Source organism: Leptinotarsa decemlineata, unplaced genomic scaffold (assembly GCF_025532065.1).
Source record: "Leptinotarsa decemlineata unplaced genomic scaffold, Ldec_3_MD MMD2_tig00001019_RagTag_RagTag, whole genome shotgun sequence".
Classification (NCBI taxonomy): Eukaryota; Metazoa; Arthropoda; class Insecta; order Coleoptera; family Chrysomelidae; genus Leptinotarsa; species Leptinotarsa decemlineata.
The window spans coordinates 5,309,446-5,317,084 of NW_027412557.1; the positions used below are offsets into that span (position 1 = coordinate 5,309,446).

At 36.3% G+C, this 7,639-nt stretch overlaps 1 protein-coding gene and 1 long non-coding RNA gene across 2 annotated transcripts in view; one reads left to right on the forward strand and one right to left on the reverse strand.

The window, feature by feature from the left end:
• Positions 1-7,639, forward strand: part of Epac (Exchange protein directly activated by cAMP) — a 757,111-nt gene that overhangs the window by 314,641 nt on the left and 434,831 nt on the right. The gene's annotated exons all lie outside the window — the stretch shown is intronic.
• LOC141482320 (uncharacterized) lies at positions 877-3,395 on the reverse strand. Its single transcript, XR_012465459.1, has 2 exons — positions 1,767-3,395; positions 877-1,429 (listed from the first exon to the last, which is right to left on the reverse strand). It is a non-coding gene; the product is annotated as an uncharacterized lncRNA (long non-coding RNA).

A 7,639-nucleotide genomic window follows, 5' to 3' on the forward strand; every position in this document is an offset into this window, starting at 1 on the left:
TGAAACAAGATATCTTTCGTACATTTTCATTAGTCGTCAAATGAAAAAAGTCTTTCATCAAGTTTACGGCGTAGAAATAGGAAGAACGACCATTTTTAGAAAAAAATGCTTTTTTAAGAAAAACTATTAAACGTAGCCACAGGGAATACTTAATAAAATGTGTAGAGGCTCCTTATGGATCAATAAAATACAGGGTGTTCCATTCAAAATAAGGAAGATTCTACAAATTTTTATTTACAATATGTGACAAGCGGTTTTTCATACCCTGTATATCACAGGTAGATCTCAGATATATCGTTTGAGAGAGTTACCAATGTGGAATATTCAAAAAAAAATTCAATTGAACTTAGCACAACTTTATAATTTCAAATATTCTGAGTGACGTATATTGGAAAAAAAAACCTGTCATGCTAGATATCTCGAAAACCATCAATATTTTCGAAGTGAAGATATACATGATTTTCGGGTGTTTTTTGATGGAAAAGGGAATATGAAGAGTGCGTTGGCCGTTATTCATTTTAATATCAGAAGCATTAACAAAAATTTTGATGAACTCCTTATTTATCTAGAAGAGGTGAATAAGCATATGGACATAATAATTATATCGGAAACATGGAATGTCGAGTCGGTAAGTGATTATTCAATACCAGGTTATTCAGCATATTACAACAATTCAAAGGTAAATCAGAATGATGGTCTATTGGTATACATCAAGGATTATATTATTGCTGATGTCGAAATAATGTCACTAACTGAAACCAAATTAATACAAATTTCATCGACTATTGATGGTACTGAGATTGGAATAACAGCATCTTATAAATTACCCTCCATTGATACACAAATTTATCTGAACGACATAAAAAACTACATCTATGATTTGAAAAAAAATAATATTGACATATTTATAGGTGACATAAACATTAATTTGATGGATGAAAATTCCGGTTCTGTTAATGAATACCTCAACATCCTTGCTGAAAATGGTTACTTCTCCTATATCAATAAGCCAACCAGGGTTACGTCTCATACACAAAGCATAATAGATCATATTTTCGTTCGTAAAAATAATGCGAACCATAACATACTATTGAGCCCGGCATTATTCAAAATCGATATCACCGACCACTACCCAGTATACTTGGAAATATCAGGAACAATAAAGTCACCTTCTGAAAATGAAAATGAATCAAATACATTTGCAAAAAATATAAATTTCAATAAATTACACAAATCATTAAAAGGGGAAAAATGGGAAGAAGTGATGAGGATTAATGAAATACAGGTTTGTTATGACAAATTTTTTGAAAAACTTGAATTTCATTTGAAAGCAGCATCATATTCATACAATACTCAAAATAAAAAATATAAAAAAATTAAACCATGGATCACTACTGACCTGATTAGCGCAATACGGCAACGGGATCACCTGAAAAAGAAATTATTAGTTAAATATACCTCAGAAAGGGAAAATGAATATAAATCATACAGAAATCGATTGAATAATATTATAAAGTTAACAAAAAATCAATATTATAAAAATAGATTAAGTACAATAAATGGAAATTGTAAAAAAACGTGGGAACTTGTTAATGAAATTACTGGAAAAAACTCATCAATAAAAACAAAAGTCGGTAATATAACGTTCAAAAATCAAAACGGAAAACCAATCTCTGATAAAAAAGATAATCCTACTAATTTTAACAATTACTTCACTAACATAGGAACTGAAATGGCAAAAAACATAAAAAAAACAGGAAACTTACCTGATCATTTCCTCAAAAACACCATGCAACAAGAATCCATGTTTCTGAAACCAGTAACACAAAATGAGCTGATTGAAATTATATTCAAACTAAAAACCAACTGTTCATCTGGTCCTGATGGCATTTCCTCGAAACTCATAAAGAATATTCATTTATTCGTTATATCTCCATTAACTCACATAATGAATTTGATCTATAAAAATGGTAAACTACCACACCAATTCAAAGAGTCAATCGTTACCCCCATATATAAATCAGGTAAGCGTGATGACATTGGAAACTATAGACCAATATCGGTTATCAATAATTTTGCTAAAATATTTGAACAATCCTTGAAAAGTAGACTTATAAATTACCTCAATGCAAAAAAAATACTAACAGACAGACAGTTTGGTTTCATTAGCAACTCCAATACCGAAAAAGCAGTACTAGATTTCGTACAAAAAATAATTGGAGCATTGGATAGATCAGAAAAATGTTTAGCTATATTTCTAGACCTAGCTAAGGCATTTGACACTGTTGATCACGACATGTTATTAAAAAAATTACATGGGTATGGTATACGTGGCCCAACATATAATATTTTGGAAGACTATCTATCACATAGGACACAAAAGGTCAAAGTTGATAATAGTCTGAGTGAAGCAATGAAAGTGAAAACAGGAGTACCACAGGGAACAGTTTTAGGTCCCATACTCTTTCTTGTTTACATTAATAGTATCTCTTTCATCAACAATTTTGGGGGTCATCTCATATCATATGCGGACGATACAGCACTCATATTCGCAGGTAGTAATTGGAAGGAGGCATTTGAAAAATCAGAAAAAGGACTGAAAGATATCCAGATATGGCTTAATCACAACCTTCTGAGTCTGAATGTGAAAAAAACTAAATTTATTACATTCACCCTATTACAGAATGATCAACCTGGAAATAACATAATCCATATACATGACAGAGAGTGTACTAATACAACAGATTGCAATTGTGCTGTTATAGAAAGAACGAAAATGATTAAGTATCTGGGAGTTATAGTGGATCGGCATATGAGGTGGGATGACCACATAAACTATGTTGTTAAACGGCTCAGACTTTTAACAAAAAATTTCTATGAATTGAGAAATATTCTGGAATACAAAAATTTGATCACCATATACCAGTCTTTAGCAGAATCTGTAATAAGATACTGTATTGCTGCCTGGGGTGGTACATTTAACAATTCCATCAATACCCTCCAAATATCTCAAAATACAATCTTGAAAATACTATTCAAGAAACCTAAAATATACTCTACCAAATGTTTATATAAGGAAACGCAGTTACTGAAAACAAGAGAACTTTATATCCACCAATGTTTAGTTTGGGTGTACACAAACAAACTCACACTTCAATCAACAAACAAAGAAAAACAAACAAGATTCGTTACTAGCTCTTCCATAAACATACCAACATTTAATAAAAGTCACACACAGAGATGTATTTTCTATCACGGCCCAAAATTATTCAATCTTCTACCAGCTAATATAAGAAACAATTCCAATCTCAATACATTCAAAAAATCCATCAAAACGTTCATTATGTCCAATACCGAACTTCTCGATTTATTCGGCTAAATATAAACAATGTTCAGCAAGCTATAATCAATTAACTATATTGAAGCGTGTGTATATAGATATAGGTATAAGACAGTCAATTGTATATAATTGAATACCCTGAGTGGTAGATGGAAAGCACAACACAAGTACTTTAGTTACTTAGGTGCATCCATCCTCACACTGAGGGAAATATTAACTGTAAATATAACTGCAAAAACTGTAACTGTAAAAATGATGACCTACATAAAGTGTCTTTCATTTTCTATGTAGAAACCGAGAAAAAGATAAAAAATATAGGTTGCCATTTGAAAAAACACAGTTGGGTTCCGCCCAGAAAAAATTGAACACCCTGTGTGACCGCCAATATTTTTAGTTTGTCGAGCTTGAGCAATAATGTAATATTATAGAAATTTAGATTCCTATCGTTTCCTAAATAGAGATATGGAACACCGCGCCACTGTTGCAGGACCTTTTATACTGTAGAAGTATGGCTTATCAAAGTTAACTTTTTCAGAACAGTACTTTCGAAATATATCAGGTCAAATAGCTCATTTCTGTCAAAAACAAAAAGTGTTGCTAGGCGACACATCACGGTATAGAAATTTGTCAGGAAATTTTTAGTTTTTCCTGAAATATTCTCAGCTGAATACATCGATATAAGAACGAAACATCTTGAATCAAATCAATTTCATTACCTGTATGACGAAAAATTTCAACATGAACAGAATAACGTAGGCATTTGAATCAAAAATGTCTTATACGAATACGTTCGGATTATGATTTTGAGATTTCTGGATATCATATATTTATAAATTGTTGGTATTCAAGGAAGAGTTTTAATTGAAGGATTTTTGCTTTATTCACGTGAGGTAATGTGAAACAGGGAATCTCTTCATTGTATTGGTGAGTTTTATTTGGTTCACAATATTCCGATACATTATTATCATATTGGCTCATCAAATAATACTTTTTAATTCACTAATCATTATGAAGAGCCGTTTTTTCTCATTTCTTCGAAAGAATACAGTATTAATCAGATGCAAAAATAGACTACTGCAGGTTCCTATATGAGGTAAATACGGAAAGATGTTGATAAACAGACTAGATGATGAATCGTACAAAAAGCTAACTTTTGAAAGCATTCAACAGTGAGAGAAAATGGAAACGTTACAGACCGACTAATATAATATTATGCGATCCGGAACTTGTGTGCTTCACAGGGAAGAACACTGGTTTTAAGTTTGTTACGGTTCCCAAATTGCAAGAGCGGGTTTATAAGATAACAGAAAAGAATTGTTTTGAATGTTATACAGGGTGGATGCTGTGCATAAATATTTGATTTCAATACATTACTTTTCTGTTATCTTATAAATCCGCTCTTGCAATTTGGGAACCATAACAACCCCCCCTTTCTTAAAAAAAATCTGGGGCAACCGAACCAATGTTCTACATAACATGATTACTTTATATCTGAATATACATGCCTCAACTTTCCACCTCATCATCTGAATCGTTTACGTCCTCGGGTGGGTGAGCTTTCAAATCCTTGGCATGCCAAACTCCTCGATTTCTTCCGTCCGAGTCTAGTAACTCATAAGACCAGGGTGATAAGATCCTTGAAATGGTGAATGGACCTTTAAACCTTGGGGCGAACTTTGAGGTAAACCCCTGTGCAGCCTTAGATAATGCATAACTTCGCTTCCAAACCTTTTGATGCAGTTGAAATCGTTCATCACGGCGCCCCAAATTATATCGATGACGACTATTATCATATGCTCGTTTCAGCTAAGCTAATATGTCTCTGAATAAATCATCCAAAACCTTGGAACGTATTGACGGATCGAATGCGTTTTGATCGAGGGTAGGAGCCAACGGATGGATATTTGTTCCGCTCAGTTGTAGTTCCCTATCAAACATAATGAAATTTGGTGTATGCTGAGTCACCTCGTGTCTAGAAGTGCGAAGAGCCCAAGCGGTCCCAACATCGATGATTCGAGGAGACGTATGACGTGAGAACAGTCTTGATAACTCTATGGGACCTTTCTACCGGATTGGCTTGAGCATGGTAGTTGGAGATGTGAACTGACGAAACATCGTACTTGTCAAATACCTTAGTCAGTTCCCGACTTCGGAACTGTACGCCATTATCCATGATGACTCGTTGCGGAGCTCCAAATAAAAGCACTACATTTTCCTCGAATATTGTCGAGATTCGGGAAGTGGTAGCCTTTCGCAGCGGGAACAACAAAATTAATTTTCTAAAGATGTCCAACACAGATAATATATAGCTGTAACCCGAAGCCGATCTGGGCAGAGGGCCTACAAGGTCCATGCTCAAGACTTGCCATGGTCTACTGGTAGTTGGCGCAGCACTTAGATCAAACCGTTTGGAGGTTTTTGTTCAGGCTTGGTGCTAAGGCAAGTGACGCAGTGTTTAATATACCGGGCAATATCATGTCGCATTTTTGGCCTATAATATTTGGCTCCTATGCGAGATGTACTTTTATACACACCGAGGTGACCACAAGTGGGAGGATTAAGATGTTCTTGTATGAGTGCCGCTCTGTCTTCCCTTGGGACTACGACGAGCCAGTTATCGGATTCCTCGTTTGAAAAGGATATTGTTCTCAAAACGCCACTGAGGAAATTTTTCTGGGTTGTTTGTCACCTGAGTAAACATATTCTTGTACCAAGTCTTTGATGGAACATTTAAGAATTCGAAAGACACTTGGTACAAGAATATTGCGTCCACATAAGGTACCGATCTGGACAGAGCATCTGGAACTACGTGCTCCTTTCCCTTCCTGTGAGTTATTTCGAAATCGTATTGTTGGAGTCTGACCGCCCACCTAGCGATTCTGCCGATAGGATCTTCGATTTGGTTCAGCCACTTAAGGCTGTAGTGATCGGTAACTACTGCAAATTTCGTACCTTCAATATATGATCTGAAATTTTCGATGGCAAACAACATAGCTAAGCATTCCTTCTCTGTGGTGCTATACTTTCTTTCAGCCTTCGAAAGTGAACGGCTAAGGTAACTGATCACTTTCTCGCCATCATCAGCCTGCTGGGTGAGAACAGCGCCGAGTCCAAAATCTGAAGCGTCTGTCTGCACCGTGAAAGGTTTTGCTAAATCCGGGCAGGTTAAGATAGGTGTAAAAATCAGATGGTTCTTGAGAGATGCTAGGGCTTCCTCACAACTTAAGTCCCACACAAATTTCTGACCCTTCCTCAATAAATTGCACAAAGGTGCTGTGAGTGACGAGAAATTTGGTACGAATCGTCGGTACCATAACGCAAGACCAATCAGTCCCCTCACGTCGCTCACGGACTTGAGTGCTGTGATTTGTAAAATAGCTTCTACCTTAGACGGATCAACCATGAGTCCCCCTGCTCCAACTACGTAGCCAAGATAACGTAATTCCGACTTGCAAAAGTGGCACTTTTCTCGATTGAGTGTGAGACCGGCCCTCGTGAGCCGGGTTAGTACTCCTCGCAATACCTCGAGGTGTTGCGCAAAAGTAGGGGTACAGATGATAACATCATCCAGATAGACAAAGACATATTGTTCGAGGTGTATCCCTTCTACACGGTCACGTTTTCACGTGACTGGGGCATTATGGAGGCCCATTGGCATCCTGCGAAATTGATACAATCCTCGGTTGGGCACCACAAACGCTGTCAGAGGCTTTGACTGCTCAGACAGGCGTATTTGCCAATAAGCTGATTTTATGTCCAGGGTGGTGAGGTAATGAGAATTTCGCAATTTGTCTAATATAGCACTCACCATTGGGAGTGAGTACGCGTCGCGAATGGTGACCTTATTGAACTCCCTGAAATCGACTACAAACCTATAGCTCCCATCGTTCTTGTTGATGAGTAATATAGAGGACGCCCATGGTGATTGGGAAGGCTCAATTACTCCGTCCCGAAGCATATTTTCAAGCTCCTGATTAACTTGTTGCAGGGCATGTGAGAGATGTGTGGTAACTGTCTCTCAGGATAACCACTTGAGTTAAGTTGAAAAAAACTGAACTGAATTGTTTTGAATGTTATACAGGGTGGATGCTGTGCATGAATATATGATTTCAATACATTACTTTTCTGTTATCTTATAAATTCGCTCTTGCAATTTGGGAACCGTAACGTAAGGAAACTTCTGATTCAGAAAGATGAGGGCTCTGGTGCACTGACCGGAAAACCAAAGAGATGGGAAAGAAGGGCAACATCCGATCACCTATAAATAGTTTTCAAATATCTGAAATATACCATCTATCT